This window comes from Oryctolagus cuniculus, chromosome 4, assembly GCF_964237555.1.
Source record: "Oryctolagus cuniculus chromosome 4, mOryCun1.1, whole genome shotgun sequence".
Lineage (NCBI taxonomy): Eukaryota > Metazoa > Chordata > Mammalia > Lagomorpha > Leporidae > Oryctolagus > Oryctolagus cuniculus.
In genome coordinates this window covers 119237207-119249208 of record NC_091435.1, presented here as the reverse complement: position 1 = coordinate 119249208, position 12002 = coordinate 119237207, and the positions used below count along the sequence as shown (strand labels likewise).

Sequence of the window (12002 nt, the reverse complement as noted above, 5' to 3'; positions counted from 1 at the left end):
TCTGGCTTCAGCCTGGCTCAGCCCTGGCTGTTGTGGCCATCTAGGGAGTGAACCAACGATGGACAATCTCTATCTCTATCTCTATCTCTATCTCTATCTCTATCTCTATCATCTCTATCTCTTTCTCTTTCTCTTTCTCTTTCTCTTTCTCTTTCTCTTTCTCTCTTTTTCTCTCTCAACTCTGCCTTTCAAACAAACAAATAAATCTTATAAAAAAGAAAGAAAGAAGAGAAAGACACAGAGGAGGCCAGGTGAAGACAGAGGCAGAGGTTGGAGTTAGAGAGATACCAGTCGCAGGAATGCCTGTGAGTTACCAGCAGCTGAAGAGATGGGGAAACATTCTCTGTAGAGACTTCAGAGGGAGCACGGCCCTACCAACATGTTGATTTCAGACTTCTGGCCTCCAGAACCAATTTATGTTGCTTTAAGCCACATCATTACCACACTGTAGGAAGCAAACACAGATTTCTTCTGACAGTGTGGAACTCTGGGGAACAGAAACAGCATTTTTGAGTGCCAGTGTGACAGGTAATGGCTAGATGCTTAACTTAAATTATCCCTATTCTTAAATTTTTTATTTGATTTATTTTTATTTACTTGAAAGGCAGAGAGACACACATGGAGAGAGAATGACCTTCTATCCACTGGTTTACTTCCCAAATGCCCAGTGGTGAGTTGAGGCTGAGCCAAAGTGAGGAGCCAAAAACTCAATCCAAGTGTTCCATGGGACTGGCAGAGACCCATCACCTACTGCCTTCCAAAGTGTATATTATCAGGAAGCTGGAATTGGTAGGAGAGTTGGAACTTGAGCCTAGGTACTTCGTTATGGGATGTGGGCATTCCAAATGCTGTCTTAACTGCTGCACTAAAGGCCTCCCCCCAACTATCCTCATTTTAAAGATGAAAACATTGAAACCCAGGGTGTGACAGTGACGAGGTGGGGAGCTTAGTAAGACTCCTAATGAGTGGAAAGGGGTGCAGTTTACAAACTGGGGTTCTGGGACCTGTCTAGGTATGAATCCCGGCTCTTTCCTTAGTAATTGTGATTCTGGCTAAGTCTTTAACCACTCTGACACTCAGTTTCCTCATCTGGGAAACAGGAATGATAATAGAACTTCATTTGTTCAATTGCTGTGAATATTAAAATATATAAAGTATTTTGGGTAATGCATAAGAAGGGCTAAATGATTGTTTGCTGTTATGATTGTGACCATACTGTACTAATATATTACTGCTAGATTATGAAGACCAGACAAAGAATGAAGGAGAATGGGATCCTTTCTCTTTTTAAAAACGATTTATTTATTTGAAAGGCAGAGAGAGAGAGAGAGAGAGAGAGACAGATCCTCCAACTGCTGGTTCACTCCCCAAATGGCCACAATGGCCAGACTGGACCAATCTGAAGCCAGGGCAAGGAACTTCCTCTGGGTCTCTTATGAGGGTGCAGGGGCCCAAGGACATTGGAGCACTGACAGGGAGCTGGATTGGAAGTGGAGCAGCCAGGATAAGAATGGGATCATTTTGAAGGTAGAGTGTATGATCAGTTACTAAATCAGAAATTTAGTAACCAGGTTTAGAAAGGTTATTTTTCAGGGGTCGATATTGTGGCCATATAAACCACCACTTTTAAGATTGGCATCCTGTACCTGAGTGCTGCTTTGAGTTCCAGCTGCTCTGCTTCTGAACCAGCTCCCTGCTACTGTACCTAGAAAGCAGAAAAAGATGGCCTAAATATTTGAGTTCATGCCATTCATATTGGAGTTCCTGGCTCCTGACTTCAGCCTGTGCTAGCCCTGGCTGTTGAGGCCATTTGGAGAGTGAACCAATGGATGGAAGATCATTCTCTCTTTCTGTCACTCTGCCTTTCAAATACATACATACATACATACATAAATTTAAAGAAATATTATTCTTCAGAATGTTTATTTGATTCTGGTGTGGTTGTCATGAAGGAGACAAAAAGGCCTCAGGAAACTTGATAATAACCACTCTTTGCTGAGAAACTGACACAAGTAAAGAACTACACTAAGCGCACTTTAAATATATTACCTCATTTCAAAGATGAGGAAACTGAGGCCAAGAACATTTTACACCTTACGGAAACTATGTTGAAAACAACACTAGGATTCAGTCCTAGGATTCTCTCGTGCCAAAGCATTCTTCCTGCCATACCATACTGCTCCTACGACAGTGTTCTACAAATGCTAAATATCCAGCAAGTATCTTTTGAGTCAGTGAAATCAAGACTTTTTATCAGTAACTTTAAAGTAATGTTGAATGTTCCCAAAATATTTTGAAGTGAAGAACCTGTTGCCAGCCATTTCAGAGCCATATAGCTTCTGAAATACAGTAGCAAAAAAGGGAGAGCTAGGGAGCAACCATTCATAACATCGATCTATTTTTGTCCAAACCCCCTACTCTTTATTCAATTGAATGATGGGTCATTCTTACTGTAGCTTGAATAAAAGTGATCAGGCAGATAGTGGTAGTCCAGAGTATTTGTTGTTATTATTTCTTTCTTTCCTTCCTTCCTTCCTTCCTTCCTTCCTTCCTTCCTTCCTTCCTTCCTTCCTCTCTCTCTCTCTCTCTCTCTCTCTCTTTCTTTCTTTCTTTCTTTCTCTTTCTAAAAATAAAAGAACTAGAAAGGAAACAAATGTCAGATTGTGAACATTGAGAACCCTTACTTTCATTGTTAAAATGTTTGGCAGACAATGTTTCCATTTTACCATATTTTTCTCTTAATTTGTCACCTGGTTAGTTAAATGCGTGTTAAAACATATAGTGCTCTCTTTTACCACATATCTCCTAGGATAAGATGCTGTTCCATTTGAATAAAAGATGAAGGATGTTGTAACAGAAGCAGACTTTAAGCAACAAACACATAAATAAGAGAGTAGCTAGGCTATGCAGTTCTGACTTTGGCACTTGCACTGCAGTTGACTGCTTCTAGGCCAGGGGTTCTCAACTGGACAGCTAAGGATTTGGAGGAAGAGGGGAGAATGACATCTCTGAGCTGCTTGCAGAGTATGCACGTTTTCATGAATAAGCAGTCTCTGCACACATTTCAAAGGAGACTTTGATGTCTATAACCTAAGAACCACTGTTTCCAGGTCTGATTACTACAGCCAATAGCCACATTTTATACTTTGTATCATCTTAACTGCCATGTGTAGCCAGTATATAATGCCTGTTTTTTTTGGGTGCATAAGAGACAAGTAAGAGCTTCACCTTGTTAAAGATGTCATCTTGCAATCCAAAGAGTCGGTTTTCTAAAAAGCAAGACTTTGTGATATAATCAGAAGAATTTACCTGCCCAGGAGGGTCCAGGTCTGGGCCCTTGGCTTTGTTCCTCTACGGAATGATCCTTGTTGAGTAACTTCTCTCAGGTTACTGTTTCTTCATCTGTGCAATAGAGATTTGAATTAAATAAATTCAAAGATGACTTCAAATTTTAAAGCAATTCTGTCCCATAAAGAAGGTCATTAAATAATGTGGATGAATAATCTCCCATAAAAATGTAGAATTATAAAGGCAAGACACAGGCTAGCCTTATTTCTAAAGTTATTTTTAGAGACGATCACAGTTTGAGGACATGGCATTTCCTAGTGATTTCCCAACTGTACTCTGTGGAGCAGAAGGTGCTGCAGGTACCAGGGTTGAGAGTCTGAGGTGGGACAGGGCAGGTTTTGAACTTCCCATTTAGCTGTCATCAGAACAGCCTTCCTTTATTCTAATTTACACACTGGGTTACAGGTGAGAATTTGTTTGTAGAAAATGTTTCTTGATTTTTATGAGTGTCTTTTCATATCCATGTTGGGGAGGGTGGGGATGGGAAAGAGATTTGTTTAATTTCTGTGTTTAAAAATTTATCTTTGCAGAGACACTGGATCCAGAGTCAGACACCCTGAGACTTCGTTCCTACCCTGTCATTTATTAGCTGTGGACTATCGGGAACCTTAGGTAGTCTTTCTCAGCCTTTTCCCTCACGTATAGAACAATGATACTGTCTGATGTGTATGGCATTATGAAAGTTAAATGACAGAATATTTGTGAAAGTGTTTTAACCTGGCCCGGCTCTAGTTATTGTGTCTATATGGGGAGTGAGCCAGTGGATAGAAGATATAGCTCTGCCTCTCCCTCTCTTGATGTTGCTCTTCCTTCGAATAAATAAATGAATAAATAAATGAATAAATAAATAAATCTTAAAGAGAAAAAGTTGCTTCTTCTAGTCCTAGGTATTTTGGGAGCCTTGGGTTATGGTACAGAAGTGGCCAAGTCCAAGAGGCATACCACACACAACCAGTCCTAATAACAGCATCAAGAGACCCTGATCAAAAAGCTATGGAACTCTTAAGAGGGTGGGCCCCAAATTCCCAAGGAGCATGTATTTTGCCAGGAAGCACAGCATCAAGGGCCTGAAGAAGATGCAGGCCAATTGTGCCAAAGCTGTAAGTACATGTGCTAAGGATCTGAGGGCCCATGTAAAGCACAAAGAAGTTAAGCCTTCAATCCCAAAGGGTGTCAGCTGCAAGCTCAATCAGTTTGCCTCTATTGCCAACTGTAAATGTGGAGAGTTTACTCATGCCCCCATTACCAAGGTCTTAGACTTGTACCAGCCAAAGTCCAAGGCTAAGGCTCAAATCAAAGTGAAGAGCAAGGCAAAGTTCAAATCAAGGCCTAGTACCAGGCTCAAATAAGGTCAAGGCCCAGGCTAAAACCAAAGCCAAACCCCACAACCAAATGAAGCCCACATTCCTGGGCCCAGGTTGTACCTACAGTTGCAGTTTCGACTCTGGCTGAAGCTCAGGCTCAGGCTCATGTTTAGGCTCCTGCTCCCAACCATGCTGAGGCCCCCATGAAGCTTCCATAGTAACTGCTTCTGTCTGCTAAGGCATGGACTGAAGGACTGGTGTGACCCCTAGACTGCTGTCTGTGCGAGGCTAGTGTCTTCCTGTGCTGTTTGTACAAATACACCTGAGGTAGGGTCTCTTACAAAATGTTCATTGCGGGGACAGGCAAGATGGCGGAATAGGAAGGGAGCACACTGATAGTCCAGGGAGAGACAGTTTAATAGAAGTGGAGATACTGCAGGTTCAAGGAAGAGTAGGGGAAGAAACAGCAGAAGAAACTCTTCCAGAACTAGTGATTCACAGTGGACCTGCGTGGAGAGCGTGGGAGCCCACAGTTTGGGACACCAGCGGCAGACTCAACACACCAGCGCTGGAACGCGAGGTGAGCCGAACCTCAATAGCCCGAGACACCGGCAGGCAAGCGGAAAGAGGAGACTAGAGGGAACGACCCCGGGGGGAAAAGTTCACCAGGCTAACTAGAAGACAGAGAGAGAGAGAGAGAGAGAGAGAGAGAGAGAAAAAGTGACTGGTACGGACACGGGTTTTTCTCTCTCTCCGCTCACCTCTCAAAGGCGAGCAAGACAAAGAGCAGGCACCATCTTGGACATACGTCATAAGCAGGGCAACTTCAGGTCTGCACCGGCCCTGAGCCTAGCAGAAAAACCTAACTCTGGGGGTGGGGGGTGAATTAACAGGAGATTAGGACCTAGTGAATGTGTGGTGCTACGGAACTGAGACTGTGAAAAAAAGAGACGGTGGGGGAGAGAACTCATGGAATTCACGTGAGTACTCTCCAGAGACACTACAATTCAGTAACCTTGGCAATCCAGTGGGAGACTGCAGGAGAATTTGAGCCCACACTGAGGGCAGGACAGATTCCCTGTGTGGTCCTTGGGAAAGAGCTTCTGATCTCTGGCTCCTGTGGGTATATCATTTGCCTGCTAACTACCTCCAATTCCATTCAGCTGTGCGGAATTACTTCCCTTTTGAATCAAAAAAAAAAAAAAAAAGAAAGAGAGAGAGATTTACCACACCTAACCTGGGAGTGTCACCTTTGGCACACCCTTAACCCTGAGGAACCAAACAGAGCTCTCAGGCCACACCCATCTCAAGCCTCTAAGGCTCCATCAAAAACAGACAGTCCACTTCATCTAGAGTCATAGTATAACAAGAAAAAACACCACAGTGAAGAAACCAAAGAATATCTCCAATATGCCAAACAACAAACGCAAAAACTGAGGTAATAAGAACAAGGAAAACACTATGACGACCCCAAATGAAAAAGACACCCCAATTCAAGATTATGAAGATGATGAGATAGAAGAAATGCAAGAAGCGAATCTCAAAAAATTGATAAGAACATTAAGAAGTTCTCAAAAACAAATTCTTGAACTACAGAAATCCTTAATGGACAGATAGAAAATCTCTGTCATGAAAATGAAATATTAAGGAGGAATCAAAATGAAATGAAACAACTAGTAGAACATGAAACTGTGATAGTGACGAGAAATCATAATGAAATGAAGAATTCAATAGATCAAATGACAAACACATTAGAGAGCCTTAAAAACAGAACAGGTGAAGTAGAAGAGAGAATATCGGACTTAGAAGACAGAGAACAGGAAAGGATACAGTCAAACCAAAGAAAAGAAGAGGAAATTAGAAATCTAAAAAATATTGTTGGGAATCTACAGGATACTATTAAAAAACCCAACATTCGGGTTCTAGGAGTTCCTGAAGGCATGGAGAGGGAGAAAGGATTAGAAGGCCTTTTTAGTGAGATACTAGCAGAAAATTTCCCAGGTTTGGAGATGGACAGAGACATCCTAGTACAGGAAGCTCATAGAACCCCTAGTAAACCTGACCAAAAGAGATGCTCACCATGACACATTGTAATTAAACTCTCCACAGTGAAACCTAAAGAAAAGATCCTAAGATGTGCAAGAGAGAAACGTCAGATTACTTTCAGAGGATCTCAAAATTAGACTCACAGCAGACTTCTCATCAGAAACCCTACAAGCTAGAAGGGAATGGCGAGACATAGCCCAGGTACTAAGAGAGAAAAATGCCAGCCCAGAATATTATATCCTGCAAAGCTCTCATTTGTGAATGAAGGTGAAATAAAGACCTTTCACAGCAAACAGAAATTGAAAGAATTTGTCACCACTCATCCAGCCCTGCAAAAGATGCTTAAAGATGTGTTACACACAGAAACACAGAAACACGGTCATCAATATGAAAGAAGGTAAACGAAGGAAACCTCACAGCAAAAGATCACAGGAAGTTCAAAACATATATTAGAAAATATCTTTGGCAAATGGCAGGGCAAAGTTACTACTTATCAGTAGTCACATTGAACGTTAATGGCCTGAACTGTCCAGTTAAAAGACACAGATTGGCTGATTGGGTTAAGGAACAAAACCCATCTATTTGCTGCTTACAAGAAACACATCTTTCCAACAAAGATGCATACAGACTGAAAGTGAAAGGCTGGAAAAAGATATACCATGTCAACAGAAATAAAAAAAGCAGGCGTAGTCATCTTAATATCGGACAACATAAACTTTACCACAAAAACTGTTAAGAGAGACAAAGAGGGGCACTATATAATGATTAAGGGATCAATTCAACAGGAAGTTATAATGATTATCAATGTATATGCACCTAATTACAGGGCACCAGTTTATTTAAAAGATTTGTTAAGGGACTTAAAGGGAGACTTAGACCCCAATACAATAGTACTGGGGGACTTCAATACTCCACTCTCAGAAATAGACAGATCAACAGGACAGAAGATCAACAAGAGGACAGTAGATTTAAATGACACTATAGCCTAAATGGATCTAACAGGTATCTACAGAACTTTTCATCCTCCACATAAAGCATTTACATTCTTCTCAGCAGTACATGGAACCTTCTCTAGGATTGACCACATACTAGGCCATAAAGCAAGTCTCAGCAAATTCAAAAGAATTAGAATCACACCATGCAGCTTCTCAGACCATAAAGGAATGAAGTTGGAAATTAGCAACTCAGGAATCCCTAGAGCATATGCAAACACATGGAGATTGAACAGCATGCTCCTGAATGAACAATGAGTCATAGAAGAAATTAAAAGAGAAATCAAAATTTTATGGAAGTAAATGAGGATAACAGCACAACATACCAAAACTTATGGGACACAGCAAAAGCAGTGTTAAGAGGAAAGTTTATATCAATAGGTGCCTACATCAAGAAATTGGAAAGGCACCAAATAGAGCTTTCACTGCATCTCAAGGATCTAGAAAATCTTCAGGAAACCAGACCCAAATCTAGTAGGAGAAGAGAAATAATTAAAATCAGAGAAGAAATCAACAGGATTGAATAAAAAACATTACAAAAAATCAGCCAAACGAGGAGCTGGTTTTTTGAAAAAATAAACAAAATTGACACCCCATTGGCCCAACTAACTAAAAAAAGAAGAGAAAAGACCCAAATCAATAAAATCAGAGATGAAAAAGGAAACATAACAACAGAAACCACAGAAATAAAAAGAATCATCAGAAATTACTACAAGGACTTGTATGCCTGCAAACAGGGAAACATATGAGAAATGGACATATGCAACCTACCTAAATTGAACCAGGAAGACATAGAACAACCTAAACAGACCCATAACTGAAAAAGGAATTGAAACAGTAATAAAGGCCCTCCCAACAAAGAAAAGCCCAGGACCAGATGGATTCACTGCTGAATTCTACCAGACATTTAAAGAAAAACTAACTCCAATTCTTCTCAAACTATTCAGAACAATCGAAAAAGATGGAATCCTCCCAAATTCTTTCTATGAAGCCAGCATCACCTTAATTCCTAAGCCGGAAAAAGATGCAGCACTGAAAGAGAATTACAGACCAATATCCCTGATGAACATAGATGCAAAAATCCTCAATAAAATTCTGGCCAATAGAATGCAACAACACATCAGAAAGATCATCCACCCAGACCAAGTGGGATTTATCCCTGGTATGCAGGGATGGTTTAATGTGCACAAAACAATCAATGTGATATACCACATTAACAGACTGCAGAAGAAAAACCATATGACTATCTCAATAGATGCAGAGAAAGCATTTGATAAAATACAACACCCGTTCATGATGAAAACTCTAAGCAAACTGGGTATGGAAGGAACATTCCTCAATACAATCAAAGCAATTTATGAAAAACCCATGGCCAACATCCTATGGAATGGGGAAAAGTTGGAAGCATTTCCACTGAAATCTGGAACCAGACAGGGATGCCCACTCTCACCACTGCTATTCAATATAGTTCTGGAAGTTTTAGCCAGAGCTATTAGGCAAGAAAAAGAAATTAAAGGGATACAAATTGGGAAGGAAGAACTCAAACTATCCCTCTTTGCAGATGATATGATTCTTTATTTAGGGGACCCAAAGAACTCTACTAAGAGACTATTGGAACTCTTAGAAGAGTTTGGCAAAGTAGCAGGATATAAAATCAATGCACAAAAATCAACAGCCTTTGTATACACAGGCAATGCCATGGCTGAGAAAGAACTTCTAAGATCAATCCCATTCACAATAGCTACAAAAACAATCAAATACCTTGGAATAAACTTAACCAAGGACGTTAAGGATCTCTACGATGAAAATTACAAATCCTTAAAGAAAGAAATAGAAGAGGATACCAGAAAATGGAAAAATCTTCCATGCTCATGGATTAGAAGACTCAATATCATCAAAATGTCCATTCTCCCAAAAACAATTTACAGATTCAATGCAATACCAAATAAGATACCGAAGACCTTCTTCTCAGACCTGGAAAAAATGATGCTGAAATTCACATGGAGACACAGGAGACCTCGAATAGCTAAAGCAATCTTGTACAACAAAAACAAAGCCAGAGGCATCACAATATCAGATTACAATGTAATACTTTATCCATTTTAGTATTTTCTCTTTGTTTTGTTCTAGTACTATTGGTTGAACTCTGTGATCAACACACAATTATTCTTAGGTGTTTAAATTTTAGCTGAAACGTGATCCCTGTTAAACATAAGAGTGGGAATAAGAGAGGGAGGAGATGTACAATTTGGGACAGGCTCAATCAGACTTGCCCCAAATGGTGGAGTTAGAATCATGCCAGGGCATCCCAATACAATCCCATCAAGGTGGCATGTACCAATGCCATCTCACTAGTCCAAGTGATCAATTTCAGTTCACAATTGATCATAATGATAGGTCTAAGAGTCAAAGGGATCACACAAACAAGTCTCCTGTCTGCTAATACTAGCTGATAGAATCAAAAAAGGAGAGAATGATCCATCATGGGAAGCGGGATACACAGTAGACTCATAGAATGGCAGATGTCCTAAATAGCACTCTGGCCTCAGAATTAGCCCTTAAGGCATTTGGATATGGCTGAAGAGCCCATGAGAGTATTTTAGGCATGGAAAGCCAAGACACCCTGGAAAAAAAAAAAAAAAAAAAAGGAATACCTAAATGGAAGATCTCTGGGAGTGAGATCACAGTGGATAGAACAGGGCCATCAAAGAAGGAGGTACCTTTCTCTGAGGGGAGGAGAGAACTTCCACTTTGATTATGACCCTGTCGGAATAAGATCGAAGTCAGGGAGCTCAAAAGGCTTCCATAGCCTTGGGAACTCATGACTAGAGCCTAGGGAGATTACTGACGCCATAAACAAGAGTGACAAATTGTTAAGTCAACAACAGGTGTCATTGTGTACTCACTTCTCATGTGGGATCTGTCCTTAGGGTGTTGTTCAATGTGAAGTAATGCTATAACTAGTACTGAAACAGTATTTTACACTTTGTGTTTCTGTGTGGGTGCAAGCTGATGAAATCTTTACTTAATATATACTAAATTGATCTTCTGTATATAAAGATAATTGAAAATGAATCTTGATGTGAATCGAATGGGAGAGGGAGTGGGAGATGGGAGGGGTGTGAGTGGGAGGGAAATTATGGGGGGAGCCATTGTAATCCATTAACTGTACTTTGAAAATGTATATTTACTAAATGAAAAATAAATTAAAAAAAATGTTCATTGCCCAAGAGTAAGCTGGAGGGAAATTTGACTTAAGCAGTTCAAGTAAATGGAATTTTGTGACTTCAAATTCATGATGAGCCAACAATGTTGTGATATGGTTGGCAAATAAATAAACAAGTCATACAGTATTCTTATGTATTTACAGAAGTATAGTGCCAGAGAGGAGAAATGGAGCTATGATTCTTCTTCCTGCTGTTAAAAGCTATCACTCAAGTAAGCTGAACACATCTCATAGGAAGAGAAGGAGAAGATACGGAAGATTTCCTATAGGAAAGACTGCAAGATTTTTGAGGCAGACCATATTCTGCAGGTCTTAAATGGTGCTACTGAAGGTCGAGGTTTGCAACTGTTTAATTGTTTTTGGAGGTGAATCTCAGAAAAATGTAAACAGTAAGAACTGTATAAAGGGGGATGGGTTACCTGGTGAGATGGTAAGAGCTCTATTGAGAAAACCGTTCAAGCTTAGACAACACCTTCTGCATGTTGCTCTTAATTGACGGGTAGTTTTAAGAAGACATGATAAAAATTTCACCAATGCTAAGATACTATTTCTGAAGTAGAATTAAATATCCCACTGGAAAATGATCTGCTTAACTTTTCTGCTATAGTAAAAGAGCTTGAACTTTTTAATTGGCAAACTGGAGTTTACCATTGCGTGACATTCAGAATGCTGTTTAACCTCTGTGAACATCAGTTTTGTCATCAGTAACATAGAAGTGATTAATGATTTCTGCAGTATGGTGAAGCTCAAATGGTACAATTCTTGGTAAAGAAAACTTAGTGTGTGCCTGTTTCTAGTAAGGGTTCAGACAGTAGCTTTTGTCCCCATTATTATTGGTTCCGCCTGTTTTCAATGTGGCTTTATTACCTCTTATCTAAGATTCCTTTCAGGTGACTGTAATAAGCCTTTCAGAGCCAGGCTGGGAGAAGGAATTCACCCAGAAGGAAGATACTAGGTCATTGTGATTCAGCACCATGTTTTCTGTTTGCATGGGTGTTTGTTTCCTCTCAAATGGAGGAAACTTGTAGAACAACTTTTTTTTTTTTTTTCATCCTAGATTATAACCTGATTTTCATGCCCATCATA

At 40.1% G+C, this 12002-nt stretch overlaps 1 protein-coding gene across 11 annotated transcripts in view; it reads right to left on the bottom strand.

Moving 5' to 3' along the window:
- The window catches only part of SPTSSB (serine palmitoyltransferase small subunit B), a 43042-nt gene that overhangs the window by 17451 nt on the left and 13589 nt on the right, over positions 1-12002 (bottom strand). For 4 of the 11 annotated variants that reach the window (XR_007924590.2, XM_017346890.3, XM_051859103.2 and 1 more), the window contains exon 2: positions 3310-3402. The exons of 2 other annotated variants lie outside the window; for them this stretch is intronic. The gene's annotated coding sequence lies outside the window, so the exon portion shown is untranslated. Of the gene's footprint in view, positions 1-314; positions 488-1646; positions 1706-3309; positions 3403-12002 lie in introns of those variants that run through there. 5 more of the 11 variants (XR_007924589.2, XM_051859105.2, XM_017346888.3 and 2 more) reach the window with 3 other exon arrangements.